Raw genomic sequence first — 20,027 nt, forward strand, 5'->3', positions numbered from 1 at the left:
TCAGTTCACCGGAACTACTCTCTCACACTTATCCTCCAGGCCCCATCTCATGGATCACTTCCTCCAAGAAGTCTTCCTGACACCATAATCAGGTTCCAATCCCCCTTTTCTGTTTCCTCACGTCACCTCATGTTTATGTCTATCATAGCTTTGATCAACCCCTACTGTGATTTTCGCTGTACTCACTGACTTACACACTAGACCGTGAACTTGAGAGAATGACCATATCAGGCATATCACTGTGGTGTGCATAATGCTGAATACAGACGCATGGGTTGGAAGTCAGAGGGGAAATCTGTGTCTCTGGAACCAGTGTATGGAGCCACCACAAAGATGCCACTCTTGACAATTCTAGAGCAACATGGTCCGAATGGGTGGAGGGAGAGAGAACACAGATATATTACCTCAGGTGTGGCCAAAGACAATGCCTAGCATATAATAAGCTTAAACTTTGAATGAAGGAATGATTGAGAATGAAGCAAGTGTTGGGACTGGTGTGTCTACCCACGTATGGCTTTTCTATTTTGATGTCACTCAGCAACACCCTCTTCCTGTAGTCCTATGACCAACACGGTAGAATTAGAAAAGTGACATCTAAGACATTTAGGATTAGGAGTAACTGAACCAGTGAATGTCACTTATGGGCATTTCCAGTCAGCGGTACTCCACCAACTTCAGACCCAACTAACTACTCTGCCTCCAGATAAACTGTAAGACCTGTTTCAGGATCCATGAGTGAGCCCATCCTTTCTGCTTTCCCACCAAAGTGGTTCTTCTCTGAATTCTGACTGGTTACCTTTCCTTCAAGGTCCACCTCATACCCTAGTGCCTCCTGGAAATAATGGTCCTCCAGCCCCATTCAAAAGAAAAATTCCTTCTTCTCAATCTCAAGAAACTTTCAGTTGGAAGCACCCTTGTGGCTTTTAGCCTAGATCAGGTTGTCTTGTGTTTTACTATGAAATGTGTATGTTCTGCTGATACCTGGGCTGTGAACCCCCTAAAGGATCACAGGGATCCACTGAACACATCTAGAACCTCCACTTCTTAGCACATAATGGAATTCAGGGCATGTTTGTTGGTGAAATCCTCTTCTCCTCCAGGACACCCCACCTTAAAATCAATCCTTTAGGGTTCAGAAATGCAATGTAATTCAACAGATAATTGTTGAAATTACATCTGATGGCTCCAGTCTGTACCAGGTGCTAGGAAGAGACTAGCCATTTTCCTGAGCACTTCCCCTGTACCAGGCAGGGGCCATCATTCCATTCCATCCACAGGTCAGGCCTGAGAGGTGGAAATTATCAACTCCATTTTACAGGAGAGACAACTAAGCCTTCCACAGGTTACAGTCACTTTCCCGAGGACATGTTATTAGTAATATGGGACATGGAGATTCAAAACCGTCTCTGGTTCCAAAGGCTGCATCCTTTCTATTTCATCTACTGACCCCAGTATTTTATTCATCTCTGACAAAGAGTATTTTTATTTTTTATATAATAGAAACATAATATATAATAAACTATAAAATATACTTTATGCTAGATAATACGTAGTAGTCAAAATTATTATAAATTATTCCAGATTTAGTCTAACTAAATGCACATGTCATGGAATCTAATTCTTAAAAACGATATAAATGAATTTATTAACAAAAAGAACCACAGATTTCGAAAACAAACTTATGGTTACCAAAGGGGAAACGCGGGCAAGAGGGATAAATTAGGAGCTTGGGATTAACATACACATATTACTATATATAAAATAGATAATCAACAAGGACCTACATAGCACAGGGAACTCTACTCAATATTCTATAATAACCTATATGGGAAAAAAATCTGAAAAAGAATGAATATATGTATATGTATGACTGAATCACTTTGCTATACACCTGAAACTAACACAACATTGTAAATCAACTGTACTCCAATAAATTTTTTAAAAAATGCACATGTCACCTTGGGATAGATACAAAGAGGGAGGAAGGAAGGGCAGACATGCAATGGTATGAATAACCTGGAGGGGAGTATGGTACAGAAGCTCAGGACGGGTGAGTTTCAGTAGCGTACAAGAAGAGTAGGAAGGAAAATATATTAAATATCTATTAAGCTCCTATAACATGGCAGAGGCTTTTCATATGTTTTCTCACTCAATCTTCACAACAACTCTGTGAGGTTGCTATCATGAGGAAACTGAGGCCCAGGGAACTAAGTAAATTGCTCAAGTTCACAAAGCAAGGAAATAGCAGAGCCTAGACTCAAGCCCAGGTCGTTCTGGCTCCAGGCTTGACTCTTCTTCCTTTGTCCCAGGCTGCTTCTCAGGAACAGGGTTCTCCGTGGCGGCCTTGAGCACAAATAACATATAAATGGGAAATGGATGGGGGGAGGCGTGTAAACGTGAAATGGAATTAAAGGAGGTGCCGTGGAGGGATTTCGCTGATTTCCCAAATAACCTGGGACTCCAGCCCAACAGGTACAAGAGCCTCAGGCTAGGAGCCCCGGTGCTCATCACAGCCCTACCTGTAACTGACAACTGATCGCCTAGGAAGTCACATAACCTCTTCAGGGTTCTTTTTCCTCTTCTGCAAAATTAATCTGTTGAGCAAGGTGATTTAATACCCATGCAACCCTGAGGTCTTGAGGGTCTTCAAAAAATAACAGCAAAATATAATATTCTTTGCTTATCGGACTGCTCCTGTCCGAGGCCCTTCCAGAGGAGCTAAGTGTGTCCAGACTATACTGTCAGCCTGAAGAGTACTTCTTTCACTGTGTTCTTTGTCTCTATGGGTCTAGAGTAGGTGATAAATGTTGACTAAAGCACTGATATTTTGCTAAGAGAAGAATATATGAGCACACTTGTATATAACGCTCTCTAGGTTGGGGAGTTGGCCTCAGTGCTCAAGGAAGAGCATTTTTTTTTTTTTTTTTTTTTTTTTTTTTTTACGCTGTGCGGGCCTCTCACTGTTGTGGCCTCTCCCGTTGCGGAGCACAGGCTCCGGACACGCAGGCTCAGTGGCCATGGCTCACGGGCCCAGCCGCTCCACGACATGCGGGATCTTCCCGGACCGGGGCATGAACCTGTGTCCCCTGCATCGGCAGGCGGACTCTCAACCACTGCGCCACCAGGGAAGCCCAAGGAAGAGCATTTTTATTCAATCAACAAAAATACCCCAAGGCTCCACACACACGGCCTGGCACTGTGCTAGATGCCAAGGATCCAGGAGTAAACTGGCAGCCAAAGAGGCATGAAACAAATAATTACACAAATAAGTAACAGCAGTTGTTCTCCTTTCTGAGGTTCTTGGGGAGCCCTGGCAGGGTTTAGACCTGCCACATAGGCAGGTTTGTGAATTGGAGGCAGCGGGATTGGAGGCAGAGAGGCCAGTCAGAAAAGCCACTGCCACCGTGCAGGAGAGACCTGACGCTCTAAACTAAATCAGGACCAGTGTGGATGTTGACAGAATGACATTGTCTTGTCGGGAGGTAGAGAGTAAGCACCGCTGCCATGCGTGAGAAGAAGATGCCCCTGTGGCTGGCACTGCTGGGCAGGAGGAGGGTGATTAATAGTAACCACCACGCACCGGGCTCCCTTGGTTCACCCATCCGGGGAGGCAAGCTGCCAAGAGGCACAGGTGTTCCACCCCATCGAAGGCAGCCTCTGCCTTTCCTGATTGCATAAACAGGTCTCCTGTCTTCCTCAGCCTCCAGTATGGCCCCCAGGGAGTCCTGCCCTCCCAGTCGGGGTGCCCTCGGCAGAGAGACAGAAGGGCTGTGGGTCCATCCCGTGGGCCCGGCATTCTATAATCTCCGCGTGCTCAGTGCTCGCTCGCTGCCATCTGTTTCCTATCAAGGCTGAGCACGAGCTTGCGCGTGTGGTCACCATCGCGCAGACATATCCCTCTGCCAACAAATGGGGAAATGTTCGATTTCATCCCCTCTCTCTCTTCCATTCTCTCTTTTTAACTGACTTCCAAAATGGACATTGAAAATGCTGACCCTTTCTATCAGGCCTCCTTCAGCCCCAAGGAAAATATAATGACATCAAATCCCCCTTGATGTCCATACTTCACTGGAAGGGTGGGGGACCTCATTGCACATGTACAAGGGCCAAACCAAAATAGGAAATATGAGCAAAGTGGTCGCATCCTTTTGCAATCAACTATTATAAAAGCTGGCCATCTCCTGTTCAACGAGAAAACATGGAGTTTCCAACAGGCCCAGTTTTATTTTACATAATTGTAACCATCTCGGCATGCCAATTAAGATAGAATGTTACCTTTGGGATGGGATCAATTAGGGCCCTGAAGATTGAATTTGGAATCATGATTAGCCTGTTTTGCGTTTTGCCTTCATTTTCTAAAATATACAATTGTCTGATTCAGCCCAATTTTTAAAACATATTGTAAACTTATTTATTTTTTTAAGCCAAAACAGACGTGGGAGGCCTGTTAGTAACAGGAACCATAAGAAAATGGAGGATGGGGGTGGTGGGCTTGCTATTTGATTAGAGTCAATTCTTAAATTTCCACAGCAAGAAAATATTGAATGTGGTGTAATGGTTGCTGGATTTTCTTAAGAACTGAAATCATTACACTCTGGCCGCAATCCAAGTTATTCCCTTTTTTTAGGTTACAATTTGAAACGGTGCAGAACATGCTATAGGGTTGTAGTCATTCATGTAATGTCATTGAATTGAGCTTCTGGAAATAGACAAAGGACTCTGTGTCCTGAAATGTTCTTCTGGCGGAAAATTGATAGCAGCCTGAGATATGCTATTACTGGGTTTGGTTCTGCCTTCAAATTTGTGCTGACTAAAGTGATTTCATTAGGGAGAGACACAGAGAAAGGGAGAGAGAGAGAGAGAGGAGAGAAGGAGAAAGAGAGAGGAAATGGGTAAATGAGCTTGCCACTGTGTGGGGAAGCTAAATATTTAAAACAAATGCTGCATGGAGGGGAAGCACATATTTCCCAGCAGAGATGTGGGAGTTTTTTCAGGGGTCACTAAAATAATGTGAACCTCTCTGCTTGCTCCCCTTAAGTTGTTGTTGCCCAAATGGAGATGATGAACAGACAAATGCATGACATGAAACCCCTGGGTAATTCCCCCGAGCCTTCCCCTCCCATCCCTGCCCTCTGCAGTGTTTTCCCGTTCATTGTCACCCCTCGTCTGGAGCTTTTGCCAGTCTCATCAGGACGATAAGCAAGTCCAGCTTCACCAACCAGGGACGCAGCATGAATGCAAATCAAGCTTTGGCCTGGATGCTCAGACCAGGACACATGGTGTTGGGCACAATGCCATGCCCAGCCCATTCTTTGCCCCTCAGTTCCTTTCCAAGATTCTCCATCTTCATCACTATCGTCCCTTTCAAAAGAAAAAGTTAGAGCTGTTTGTGCATGATGTGAAAGATATGTCAATAAACCCCCTTTCCACATAAATAGCACATCAAAATATTACCAAATAATACTGTTGACTTTGCCAGCAGGCATAGGACTCCATCTGGAGATAATATCTTCCAACTGAGAGGCGTCCAAGGTGCCCTTTCCTAGGCAACGGGCAAGTTGACGATTCTGTGGCTGAATCCCATCCTCTCTGAACACACAGGCTCTCAGCAAGCCCCCTCCTCTTTGGTCAGGCCCAGACCACCTGCACATGGATCTGGGAGTCACCTGCTCCCCTCCAAAATGAACTCATTGATCCTCTGTCCTCTGGGATGACCACATCATGATCCTTTTCTGACCACCCCCCAATAATACCCAAGTATCCTCCAGAGGCGCCCAAAGTAGCAAATATTGATTCTAATGAGGTGTGGAGCTGGCTGGCTGCACCCACACTGTCCACTGCTCCTATCAACCCAGTGACAACAGCCGAACCCACTGTTGGGTCAGCTCTCCAAGGTGTCAGAAGTGACACTTTCTGAACCAGGCCTTCTCCACTTTCCCCTAACTCATGGACCTCCCCTTCTATGAATTCGTACGTGATTAGAGTCTGAGACACATAGACATTCTTTTTATTGTTCTCAGTTATTCAACAAATTCCCACTAAGCATTTATCATGTGCAAAGGACAGTAAGGCAACAGAGGTAAACAAAGTATCCATAGGGGTTCCCCATCTTCATATAATCAGTGTGACTCCCCACTACTTACTCTGCTGAGGTCTGAAGGGTTCTGAGGGTTCTTGGAGGGGCTTGTGTTGTCTTCACTGTCACGCAGGTCTCCTGGCTCCTTTGGTAAGTGCCATCTCTACCTGGGCTGCTGTCCACCTAGTCAAGGAAGAGGCCATTTCTACTTATTTAAAAGTTCAGGCAAAGCGTATATGAGTTCAGTGGATTTTGGAAGAAAGCGTTAAGGGGACGTGGAGGGAAGAGGAGGGAGTGATATTGCAGCCACACTATCATGTGAAACATTAAACATAAAAGGCTGGACCATCTTGCCAGCAAAGCAACCCTCAACCTCAATATCCCATGACTTGAAGTAACTTATAATAGTGCTAATAATGATTTATTCATAACGTTTGGGGATTTAAATAAAAATCAGATTTGAGTCACTCAACCTGGGAGTCCTTTTCTGAGTTAGTCCGTCATCCCCTTCTCAAGCACAGTACAGAGATTTCTAGAACCTAAGAAGTCACACAGATGTCCAGGGGCGCCCTTGTGAATGCCAAAGCTCTGCTCAGGCCCTGGCCCTCCAGGGGCTCTCTGTTTTCCTTGAAATTCCAAATGATTTGGAGAAAAGACTTCGGAGTGAGGTTGACCAAGGTTCAGAGCTCAGCTCTGCTCTCAACTCTATAATTGCCTAAACATGTAATAGGTAAATCCTCTGAGCCTCTGAAAATGGAAGAAAACAATGGAACCAACTGCAGAGATCTACTGTGAAGACTGAATAAGACAATGCAGGTAAAACTCTCAGAACAACACCTGACAAATAATAAGTGACTAAGGAATGTTAGCTATTTTTCAACATTTTCTGCCCCAAGACAACCATGGTTGTTCTCAAAGTCTGGTTGCCCAGCACAGACTGTGGAGTAAGATCCCTCACCAAAGCAGGAGGCCTCAAACTTAGGATAAGTCTAGCCTTATGGCAGAGTAGGGTGGCAGAAAGGTGGAGAGATTGGGTCCAAAGCATAGAGTAGTAGTTTCCTAGGGCAACCCCAATAAATTACTATAAACTGGGTGGCTTAAAACAACAGAAATGTATTCTTTCATAGTTTTGGAGGCCAGAAGTCTGAAATCAAGGTGTTAGCATGTCTGGAGGCTCTGAGGGACAAACAGTCCCTCTCTCCTAGCTTCCAGTGGCTGCCAGAAATGCTTGATTCTCCTTGGCTAGTGGATACATCACTCTAATCTCTGCTTCTGTCTTCACATCATCTCCTCCTGTGTCTATCTTCTCCATTTCTTCTAGAGACACTCGTCACTGGACTTAGGCCTACCCAGATAATCCAGGATTATCTAATATTGAGATCCTTAATTACAACTGCAAAGACCCTTTTCTCCAAATAAGATCACCTATAAAGGTTCCGAGTAGGGACTTCCCTGGAGGGGCAGTGGTTAAGAATCCGCCTCCCAGTGCGGGGACACGGGTTCGAGCCCTGGCCCGGGGAAGATCTCACATGCCGCGGAGCAACTAAGCCCATGCGCCACAACTACTGAACCTGCGCTCTAGAGCCCAGGAGCCACAACTACTGAGCCTACGTGCCACAATTACTGAAACCCACGTACCTAGAGCCCGTGCTCCTCAACAAGAGAAGTCACCTCAATGAGGAGCCCGCTCACCGCAACTAGAGAAAGCCCGCACGCAGCAACAAAGACCCAACACAGCCAAAAATTAACTAATTAATATTTTTTAAAAAAACGTTCTGAGTAGGTATATATTTGGGGGGGAGGGGGGAGCCATTCAACCCCCTCTAGAGTGTGCCCCCCCATTAAGTGAAAGAGATGAGGTACAAGGAGGTAATATTCAGCAATATCAGGCTATATCCTCGAAGATCAAATGATACTTAGCAAGGTGACAGTATTTTAATCATCTCCTTCAAATATCCAAATAAATAGAAAACACAGATATTAAAATGTGTTAAAGCCAGAAGGGTAAATATGATTCCGTGCTCACTGGATCAAAAAGTACATCCTTGGAGGGCTCCACGGTCACCTGCTGAAAATTCCAAAAGTAAGAGTCAGGAAGTTTCCCAGTTTATTTTGAAAAGGCATTCCCAGCCTAACAAAGATTTCTTGATTCTTTCTGCTGCTGGTATTTCTAACGATTGGAAAGGAAGATCCCAGGCAGAAAAGTGTCTAGGTATCCTTGAAGATGCCAATGCTTTGTAAATATTAAAGATGAAACACGCCAAAAAGAAGGGGAAACAAGCCCCCCCATCACCCTCCCTAAAGATATCTCCTGCCAAATGAAATAAAATGTTTATGTTGTGCGTGCCATGTTTATATATCTTCACATCCTCCTTCCTGAGTGAGTGGTTTGTAAATCCATTAAGGTCATTACAACTGTGATTCCTCAATTTCAAGGCCCATTTTCTTTTTTTCCAGGTCAACTTCAAGTGAACTTTAAGGGATTCAACTTTATTGGGATTTTGTAATGCTCAGAAAAGTCACTTTTATAAAAATGTTATAGGAGAAATTTAATGACTTCCTACCTGTAGTGTTATTTGTGAATATAAAGGGAAATTCAAGTCCAAAAACAAACCAGGTCTGATTGTTGGCTCATATAAATTGTTCAGTCTTTCCGAAGTATACAGATAAAGAACAAACACCTAGCATCACTTAACATGTGTTTATGTGATTTTGTATGAACAAGTTTTGGACCCATTCATTCTTTTCAGCAAATTTTACTGAGTGCCTACACTGTGCTGTTCATGTACTATTTAGGGGGTGAGTGGGAGAGTCAGCCTAGTGTTACCCTAACTAGTTTGCTCAACCTCTTTTAGATCTCCTGCACTGATGAGGTATTTATTACCCTTCCAGTGTAGTCAATGCCATTGTTGAACTTTCCTAGTCTCCACAGGAAACAAGTGGAAAACAGATTGCTGGAGCCACCCCAGAAATTCTGATTCAGCTAGTCTACTGCAGGACCCAGAGACCTGAAATATTAATATGCACCTCAGCGACTCTGGTGCAGGTGCTTCCCATGTGGTCCACAGACTGTGTTTTGAAAACTATCCAGTGGGAAGGGAGTGAAAATCATGCTGCTAGGCCTGATTTACATTGACTCAAGGGCTGCACAAGACTGAGCCTCCTGCTGGTAAATTGCAGGGCTAGAACAGATCCCCCAGATAATATCCCTGGAATTTCTACCCACTGTCAGACATCTACCCTATGGAGTCACACAGAAGAAGTCTTAGTTCATTCTCTCATCAACTGTTCGTTGAATGCCAATTATGTGCCATGCATGGTGCTCGGTGCAGAGGCTACAGCAGAGAACAAAACAGTCAGAAACCCATCCTTCTTGGAGCTTACATTCAAGTGGGGGAATGACTCAGTTATCCTCCTCTAGCTTCAGGCATGCATGCATTCATCCATTTCACAAACATGGATCAAGCTAGGCAAGGTGAGGGGTGCTATGGTTGAGAAATAAACAACAATCCTACCTTTTAAGGAACCTGCAGTCCAGAGAGGGAGACAGACAAATAAAACCCTACAAGAAAATTTATTAAGTGCAAAGATGGAAGAGTCTGTGGGTGTTATGAGAACTCAGAAAGGGGCAATCAAGGAAAGTTTCGCAGAAGAAGTGACACTAGATCTAAACCTTGAAGGACAAGTAGGAGTTCACAGCGGGCACAGGCACATCTACACGAGAGGAAAAAACCAAACGGAGCTCAACCTGATTAAAGCAAGAGTGGGAAGTGGAGAAGACAGAGAGAGGATGCACAGAGGTGGGCAGGGACCCTAACTATGAATACCAGGTATTACCCTGAAGGCCATGGGGAGCCATTGAAAGGTGTTAAGAAAAATGAGGTAACCTACTCTGATTTTTGTTTTAGAAAGATTTCTCTGGATTCAGTAAAAGGAATAGAATTAGAGGGGAGTGAGCAGCAGCATGAAGTGAGTTAAGGACTTATTACAACAGAGCAGGCCAGAGTGCTGAGGGCCTGAATACACAGAGGCCCTGTGTATGCGATGAAGAGGGAGACCTGCGTCTCCCTCTTGAGAGATATTTAAGAAGAGGAATTGAAAACGCTTGATGACCAATCAGGAGTCAGGAGTATGAAGGAGAATGAGAGCCCCTAAAATAGCTGGATGACCATTATGCTCCCCAAATTTCTCTTCATTAACCTCCCTCCAGGATTAATAACCCAGTTTTCCATTTTTACGTCATCCTGGTGCCTCCCACACATATTGCTATTCACAATACGTGAACTGAATTAATGAGGAGCTTGACCGTGGTCTCTGTGGGACAACATACTCTAACTGAAACCACCTACTTAAACACTTCAGCCAAGTTTAAATTATCTTCCAAGGGTCAGATCAACTAATAAAAAAAAAATGGTGATAATCCAAGGCAGAAAATGCAAAGGAACTGGAAACTCTTCTTGTTGAGTAACTGAATCTAAAAGTTCATACAAACCAAATTATACCCTATGGGCTTTAGAAAATGATGGCAGGCTGAAAGTGATCACCACAAAGCCAAAAGGGGTGGGGTAGGGAGGGGGTGAAATGCAATTAAAGAGGGGGTAACAGAGGACTTCCATAATAGTTATAACATTTTATTCATATGCTGATGATGGGCACATGGGTGTTTACTTCTTCATCTTATGCACTATCTGATGGGCCTGAAATATTTCAGACATGCCTGGAATCACATTAGGGATCTGGTTACTACCTTTGTGATCTGGGCCAAAGCTTCCAGGAGACCCTTTGGAGGACCCTGCTTGCAAGTTTAGAGACGTTAGGAGGTGCGAACTCTTTCCCCACATGGGTATTGGTAGATTCTTGTTCATCTGCTGGGATCGTATGCATGGAGAATTATGCCCACTGCTAGTTATATTTTGATTGCTTCTTGATATATTAATTACATGGGTCTAGTAAATAAAACTTTGAAAGTTAAAAGAAAAAGATGAAAGGGAGACGATAAAGGTAATAATTTCAGCCAGTAGATTTTATATAATATAACTCAATGCCCTAGAAACTCTTTAGAGAGAGAAGATTGAGTGACCCATGCTGGGCCTCCTACCCAAGCCATCCAGCAGTGCTCTCATCTGACTGCATCCTGGCTTTCCTCTCAGTAGAGTATGTGAATGATGAGTTCTACAGTTTACAAGGAAAAAATAATCACTTGCTAAATAATGGATTTTGAAAGCTAGAAATGTTAATTTCCTTCATCTCTTCCACAGCCAGAATTTAGGCATGACTAGTTCACTGTATACATACACACACATACAAAATGTATACATATTCACATACACAGCTTATACACACACACACATGTACACACACAATATGGTCAATGACCAAATGAACCCAACAAGGAAGAGCAATGTAAAATTAGTGAATGGAGATCCCATTTTCCCTTTATTGATCAAAGGGAAGAATCCTTTTTCTTCATATTGACTTCTCCATGAAGGCTTTTGTGATCACTTTATGCACCCTGAGCTCTCACCGAGCTCTCACTGAGGGCTGGTACTGGTACACGTTGTGTTTTTGCTTATAGCCCTGACTCGGCTAAGCCCACAATTACCCCTCTGGGACTTGTCAAGTGAGCAAACAAATGAGTAATTAAAAATAAAAGAACAAAACAATAAACAAATAGATGAATGGTTGAACACTCTGATCAATTAATTCACAAATAAATCGTGTCCTGCCCTCATTAAAGTTATGGGTCTTCCACAACATGAACACATACATAAATTTCTACACATGTTAATTTCACAGCCAGAATCCACACCTGACAACATTTTCACATGTGAACACTTAGAATCAAGGCAAAAGGGTTTTCTTAAACTAACATGATTACCCTTGACAGTAGCAGGATAAACAGACTCATGTCAGAAATTTGGTAATTATTTCTGCTGCTAACAGCCACAGTGTTGATCTGCTTTACCATGAAAAGGCTTTTTTTTTTTTTTTTTTTTTTTTTTTTTTTTTTGCGGTACACGGACCTCTCACTGTTGTGGCCTCTCCCGTTGCGGAGCACAGGCTCCGGACGCGCAGGCTCAGCAGTCATGGCTTACGGGCCTAGCCGCTCCGCGGCATGTGGGATCTTCCCAGACCGGGGCATGAACCCGTGTCCCCAGCATCGGCAGGCGGACTCTCAACCACTGCACCACCAGGGAAGCCCCGTAAAGGCTTTTTATTGGGAAGCATGTTGGGGGTCTCCCATGTGGAAATCTACTAGAATGCGATCAAAGACTATCTAATTGCATACTTTTCCATCCCTTTTCTTTCATGAACAAATCCAAAGGCCAACAAGTCAGCCATAGTAATTTCCTCACTCAACAGAAAGAAACGAAGACCTAAAATTAAAATCCAATTCAGTTATTGTTGGTTGAGCACCTACCAGAAGAAGGACTGAGCTAGACGGAATGGTGAAATGCAAAGACAACCTCAAGAAGTTGACAATCTAGGTAGGCTTGAAGACATTTATTTTGTTTATTTACTTATTTATTATTTATTTAACATCTACTATGAGCCAGGCACTTTTGCTAAGCCCTGGTGATAGACATAAACATACTGGCATACTTCATGCCTATGCAAACAAGGGAGTTCACAATGCAGTAGGTAAGGCAAATATTAAGCAATAAGCATACATACAAGTACAAAATTATAAACATTGTTAAATATTCTATAGGAAAAGAATGAGATTCTATGAAAGAGAGTGATAGGAGAAATATACTTTAAAAAGAGAGAGCTCAGAGGTGACCTTTCTGAGAAAGTATCATTTGTGCTGCCCCCTACCTGTGATACTTATATTTCACGGCACAGTGTATATAATAAGGGCTAACATAAGATGCAGAATATTCTGTGGGCATGTAGGTTAAAAAGACATTTACCTGCAGCTAAGGGCCTACTCCTGATAGAGGCACCAGTTTGGGGTCTCGTGGGAGGATGGGCAGAGATCTGATGTGTGCAGAAAATGGAAAACTAAGTGTAGGAAACAGCAAGTAGTTGAGTGTAACTAAGGAACAAGGTACAAGGGATGATCAAAAAGGACCAGATTGCGGAGGGCTTACAGTGCCAGGCCAAGGAATTTAAACAAAATTCTACAGGCAGTAAGTAGGGAGCCATGGCAGGCTTGTGAGCAGGGTGCAGGGTGCCCAGACCTGTGCATTTCGAAGCTCAGAATGCCGATGAGTAGGGAGAGAAGTGTACGGAAGGACACACTAAAGGTGGGCAGGACAACTAGATCCAAGTAAGATTAGCAAGGATTTGCAAAAGCAAACAAAATTGCCATGGTCCACATGAGAATGCTGAGGGCCTGAAATGGGACAGCAGTGCAATTACAAGAGGGAATGACAAACAGCAAACGTTGGCAAGGTGATTTGCCCAGCTGGCCATAGTCCAGCCCTGATTGGCCTTAGGAAGTGAGAGGGTGGTGTCTATTGTAACCCTAAAATCATGAGACTCTGGGACTAGGGAGATAGGGGTGTTGCTAGCCAGACAGGGAATCAAGAAGGAGTAGAAGGTCGAGGAAGCGATGCTTTGTTTGCTTCAGGACATGTTGAGTTTAGGAGCCTCTGTCCAGCAGCTGTACTGGTGCTGTACTGGTGCAGGGTGTAGCACCCATGATGGGATGACCAAGCCAGAGGCTGGTGGGCTGACTCAGCAAGGCGACCTCAGTCAGGGCTCGGAGCCCCAGGTCTCTGTATGTGTTTTGTTTAGCCAGTGAGTTATCATGAAGTATTTACTGTACTCAAGCCTGGGCCTTCCTGAGAACAGGCACGGCCACACCTAACCTAATATTCTCAGGAATTATTACCGCTAATAACTCCTTACTGGGGAAATCAAATAGCTGTAACTTTTCACTGCTGTTGGAAAAGCTTGAGGAGTGAGTCATGTGCTACCCACAGAAGAGCTCTGTCCACACTAGCCACATAGTAAAATTAAGTTCAAATAAAACTGTTTGGAAGCATGTTTCATTTCAGAAAGGCTCACCTTCTTCCTCTTACCGGAAGTGAGTGTTACAGGGCATTAAAAGGCTCTGTGTCCTACATAGTGTTTAATATAAGGGCTTCATTTTTTTTCTTTAATCTACATGATATCAATATAAAATTCATAAGTAGTGAAAGCAGTTGCAGTAACCTTTACATTTATTGCACTGTATCATTTATGAAACACTTTGGCCAATGATACTCTTCAAAACAACCCAGCAGAGTCAGTACTGCTGCCTCTCCTTTCCTTCAGAGAAACAGAGGTTCTCAGAGGTCACAGGAGGTGCTCCAGGTCACCTAACTAGAAAACATCAGAGCCGAGGTCGAGCCTTGAGGTTTTGGTTTTTTTTTGTTGTTTGTTTGTTTTTTTGCGGTACGCGGGCCTCTCACCGTTGTGGCCTCTCCCGCCGCAGAGCACAGGCTCTGGACGCGCAGGCTCAGCGGCCATGGCTCACGGGCCCAGCCGCTCCGCGGCATGTGGGATCTTCCCGGACCGGGGCACGAACCCAAGTCCCCTGCATCGGCAGGCGGACTCTCAACCACTGCGCCACCAGGGAAGCCCTCTTGAGTTTTATCATATTTGTATCATACTGTGTACTTAGGTAGCATTTCCTAGTTTACAGTGCACTTTCAAGATGACTTCTTAGATCTTCCCAAGGGCCCTTTGTTGACTCCCTCTAAGGCAGAGGGACCTGAGAGGCTGAATGACTTGGTGACAGTCACAAGAAGAGTGGCAGAGCCCAGACTCCAGGCCTGGGCTCCCTCTATCTGCTCCCCACTCTGTGCAGACCTCCTTCCAGGACAACCAGAGAACAGGGTGGATTGATTATCATCACTGGCAGACAACTAGGACTTTCTATGTCCTACCCTCCAGGACAAAAATGGGCCCCCCAGAGTTCTTCCTTCTTTATGCACCCTTACTCTACATGTAGCACTGAAGAAGATGCCTACAAAATGCTGGTCTTTCCTTGAAATTTTTCAGAGTTACCAGATTTGAGCCCCGAATTGAACATCATCACCTTCACCCATACATACTGCCACAAATTTCATCCCATTCACAGAGGCTACTGAGAAAAACAGCTCTGAACTCCAAATCAACTCAATCCGGCAAGCCAAATGACCATTTCCATGGGTCTGCTCAGTTCGTCATTCTGGGCAACACCCAGAGAACACACGGTCACCCTACCCAACACACAGATCCTCAGAAGTAACTTAAATAAACTGGCCACTCTCAGCCATTCTTATCCTGGAGCCTGTTGTCAATGGATATCACAAACCATACTCTAAAAGCATTGATGTGTAAGACAGAAGCCTTTTACCAAAGGCTTCTTTAATGGAGCCGGAGTGGGAGGTTTACATTCCACGTCACAAAGCAAAACCTCCTCTAACTCATCCTTGGAAGTCTCTCTGGTTCCCCCAAGTTCTTTTCCCTAGAGTTGCTGCTACCTCTCTCCTCCTCCCTGCACCTTCCCTAGATTCCTTCCCCTCCTGTAGCCACTCCTACCATGCCCTCTGTCTCTCCTATTTGTAGAGCAATTGGCATCCCCATCCACCAATACCACTCAGGAAACCTAATAATACTCCTTGGGATCCACTCTCTTTAAATATTCAGGAACTTTTGGGGACTTCCCTGGTGGTCCAGTGGCTAATACTCCACGCTTCCAATACAGGGGGACCGGGTTCAATCCCTGGTCAGGGAACTAGATCCCACATACCACAGCTAAGAGTTCACGTGCCACAACAAAGATCCTGCATGCCAACCTAACGCAGCCAAAAAAACAAACAAAAAATTCAGAAACTTTTGAGAAGAAAGAGAGAGCTGGAAAAAAATTATAAAACTATTGATTTAATTATTATTCCTGGCCCAAAATAAAAGCATAATAGCCAACATTTTCTGTCTCAGATTCTTTGCATACTTTCTCCCTAATTCTCAAAACAGCCCTATAAGGCAGGTATCAAGCCCCATTTTATAGATTAGTATACTGAGGCTTACAGGAATTAAACTACTTACCAGCTACTGCCAATCAAGTGCAGACCCAAATCTATCCGGCTCCAGAAATCATGCATCCTGTGCCACACTGCACAGAAACAGCGGGCTGCTTCCCCTTTGGGAGCTGCCCTACCTCCTCCCCAGCCACCCAGCTCAAGTCAGCTGCAGCCCTCTCCCTGCTACCCCCGTGTTTCCTCTGGCCAGAGGCAAAAGGAAGCTTGTTACCTTTTCAGCTGATAGACCCACTTCCTGAGCCAGCCCTGGGTGCTATGCGCACATGGCCCAGAGCCCTCTTGCCCCAAGAGCTGCTCACCAGCCTCTAGTCACATCTGGAACGTATTTGAAATTACCTCTAACCACAACTGCAAAGTAAGTTTTTTTGAGTCAAAGATTGCAAAAGATTAAGCCAGTGGCTTAGGCTCACTTGCTAAAGTTCAGCACAGGAGATCCGTATCCCCGCTTCCCCTGCTCTCACTGGCTCTGTTGGGGCAACTTAACATGGCAGGTTTGGTCCAATTGTTGTCACTTGAGAGAATGGAACCCTTAGCTCTGTTGTGGAAGCACAGACTTTACTTGCAAGTGGGGAGCAGTGGAAGTGGTCTAGGACGAGTAGTGTTCAAACACTCAGCTTTGAAACTGAACTGCCCCAAGTGTGAGTCCTCCGTCTGCCACTTACTATCTGTGTGACCTTGGTGGGTCACCTAAGAGCCCCAAACGTTTGTTTCCTTCCCTGAATAAGAGAAGGCTGTTAGGACTAAAGAGATAATGGCTGCACCTAAAACAAAGTCCACAGTCAATGTAATTTATCCTTATTTTTATTTCCACCGGCAGCCTCAGCTCTCTCCTGACCTCCTTGGGGCAGTCATTCAACCTCTGGGCCCCAGGTCTCCTCACCTGCATGGACAGATTCAGTTCAATCATCTCTCAGATCCCTTCCTGCATTGATTATCTATGAAACAACCTCTGTTTTGTTTCTTTTTTCCTGCTTGCTGGACAAAAAGAAAAAATCACTCATTCCCAAAACCTCTTGGAAAAAGAAGGACTCTGCTTGGCATGGGCTTTCATAGGAAACAGCTCTTCTTTTCCAGAATTGGAATAAAAAGCATGTGTTGTTTACTGTTTGTTTGGGTTCAGAGGGAAAGAGAAATAGTAGAGTAGCTTCACGTGACAAAGTCATCACAGGTTGCAGGGGGCAGGTATAGTGAACGTGTCACATCCACAGTCCGGGGCACTGGAGGGTCTTCTACTCTATGGGTTTGACCAGAGTGCACACCTGTTGTGTGATAAAAATAACAAAATGGTATCCCCAGAGATCTCCACCCTGGAGTGGAGTGATCAGAACCCAGGGAGCGATGGTGGATATTAAGAGGCACCAAGCAGGGGAAGCAGGGAAGTGATGAAATGACTGTTAGCCAGAAATAGAGGGGAGAAAAAAGACAAGAGAAAGAGGAATAGTATGGTAATCTGGTCTCAAATCAGCCAGGTCCCTGCTTTTGGCCAAGCAAGGAGGCTTTGCCAGCAGTTTCCTCTATGCATCCACGAACCCCATCCAAACTCCTGCCAGGAGGCATCACTATAGACAAATGTCTGCCTCAACTCTATTGAGAACACATGAAAGGAAAGGCTTCCTACTCCCTCTTCTGAAAGAGTTTTGCCATTTGGACAGATTTTCAGGGTCACTTTCCGACCCATCTCTGGAAGAATAATAGCTATCAGATCCCTCCTGACTCACTTGTAAATGGGAACAAAAACCATACATCTTTATTCAAAATACAGATGGATGCCCAGTCCTAGCCCTCAGGCTCTCTGAGGCACTTCTGCTACCTTGTCCCTTGCGTGTCCCCCCTACCCTTTGGCCACTCTTGGAAAGAAATGTCCTTCCAGTTAAGCATGCTTTGACTAATTTATTCCATCTGTTCTTCCTCAGGAACCTTGACCATGACACAAAAGGTTCCGAAACGGATTTGGTTCTCATATTGGTAACCAGGTCACCCATAATTGATGCAGAGTAGAGTATGGAGGGCTGAAGGAAAGGGGCACCTAAGATTTGTTTCCCCTTTCATTTGCTTGGCTTTTATGCAAACTGCTGATTTATGCAGTAGGTTAAATGCACGGAGACATCTGAAACTGCATAAGAAAGAAGCTAATCTCTGCTTGGCAAGGGAATTTTTAAAACCTAACCCTGTTCAAGTCATTGGTGGAAGGAATAGGGAGGAAGAGAAGTAAACAAACTCGTGAATAATTGTGGAATGAAGGAACAAACAATACTAACTGAGCAACTACCATGAGCCAGTTCCTTTAGCAGGTGGCTTACATGTTTTTAATCCTCTGAACAAGCTTGTGAGTAGGTAGAATAATGCCTGTGTCAAAGGTAAGGCAACTAGACTTCAGAGAAGCAAAATAATTTGCCGTGGGTTACTCAAGCCTCGGTTCAGCTTCAGATCCACTACATCCTCAAATCTACTTCTACCTAGATGCACTGGGAAGTGTGCATTTCTTTGTTGTGAGTGTATTTTCCAAAATTCTGATGACTCTGAGTCTTTAGCGGGACCCCATCGTATCTTCAGAGGTGAGGAAAATAAGCGAACATGACTAGTCTGGGTAAGCTCTCCCTGACAGCTTTGGAGAAGCCAGCGTGGCCTTACATGTGCAAGCTCCCTTCATTAAGTTAGTCGCCTTTACTTGAAGTCAAATACTCTTTATCTGAATTGACAGCAGGTTTCTGATCAAATATTACTGAGTCTGCCTCTAGGTGCGAACATGGGTAAGTTCCTCTGTTCCCCCGTGGTTAATGCCTTTGTGACCCTGGGTGCCAGAACAATGCTGTTTGACTCAGCCTAACAAAATGTGACAGGTAACATCCAAAGGAGAAAACAGCGCCTTTCCACTGCCTCCCATGTTCCCCATTTTTACATCGTGCGCATCTCAAACCCAGCGTGCAAGGGACTTTTTAACTCACCAGGTGTTGCCACTTGGAAAGGTCAATTTTACATTTGCAATCTTTGCATCCTGTTCCCTGCTATGGATTTATGGAGCAGAAGACAAAAGAGCCCAATGTTAGTGTTTATTTGGTCCCTCCAATACCATATTGGAAGCGGCTGAGAGAGGGGGTGGTCCCAGGCCGTAGGGGCTGGGGATGAGGGGGGCCAAGGGTCAGGGTCAGTGTCACAGGGGCTCGTGTAGGCTGATGTCCAGGGGGTCTCATGGAGTCGGGACAAATTCTCTCCGGTGCCAGAGCAATGCCCCCTCCAGCCTGTAGTCGATTGAGATAACCTTGACAGCATGAACAATGAACAGCACATCATTTTCCTGAGGATATGTCGGTCCACGGAAAGATCTCTGCCAAAATTCATTCCCCTGCCAAGGCTTCCAGGTGTTCCTTTGTGTTTGCGCGGAGAACTAACATCATTTTTTCCTTCAGTTCGGAAGAGGTGGTCCAAAGTGTTTAAGCAACAGTAGTTGCAACATGTCAGAGTGGGAATTTATTATCTCAGCCCCAATAGGTCTTAATAAGCCTTACACAACTGTTTAGGCATTTATTCTATTAACGGCTGTTCATTCTGGTGGTTTCACCTGAATATTCATGATCTTCCTATCCCCAGAGCTTCAGCAGAGCAGCTGTTTGAAACCCACAGCAAATGTTCAAGAGAGTTCCACAAATATAAACACCCTCACAGCTGAGTGTTGCAGCCCCGGCTTCACAGAGACTAGCCATGAAACATTTATGTCAAGTGGTTTTTGGAGGGCAGCCTGTACAAAACTTAAATAGTCCTCCCCCTTTGGGGAGCCCTGCACTCTAATTGGGACATGACCACTCGGACAAAGGGTCCAGGAGAGCCCGCGTCCATGAGGTAACCGCCTCCTTCCTTGCCCCCTCCTATCCTGGGAGATTCTGAATTAATTCCAACTGGGATTGAAGCTAGAGCCGCCTGGAGGATGGGGTACAGGC

At 44.7% G+C, this 20,027-nt stretch overlaps 1 long non-coding RNA gene across 1 annotated transcript; it reads right to left on the bottom strand.

Moving 5' to 3' along the window:
• Window positions 1–1,732: 1,732 nt before the first annotated feature.
• LOC137210588 (uncharacterized) lies at window positions 1,733–16,224 on the bottom strand. Its single transcript, XR_010936624.1, has 3 exons — window positions 16,100–16,224; window positions 6,144–6,259; window positions 1,733–5,361 (listed from the first exon to the last, which is right to left on the bottom strand). It is a non-coding gene; the product is annotated as an uncharacterized lncRNA (long non-coding RNA).
• Window positions 16,225–20,027: the final 3,803 nt, after the last annotated feature.

The sequence above is a fragment of the Pseudorca crassidens genome, chromosome 2, assembly GCF_039906515.1.
Source record: "Pseudorca crassidens isolate mPseCra1 chromosome 2, mPseCra1.hap1, whole genome shotgun sequence".
NCBI classification, from domain to species: Eukaryota; Metazoa; Chordata; class Mammalia; order Artiodactyla; family Delphinidae; genus Pseudorca; species Pseudorca crassidens.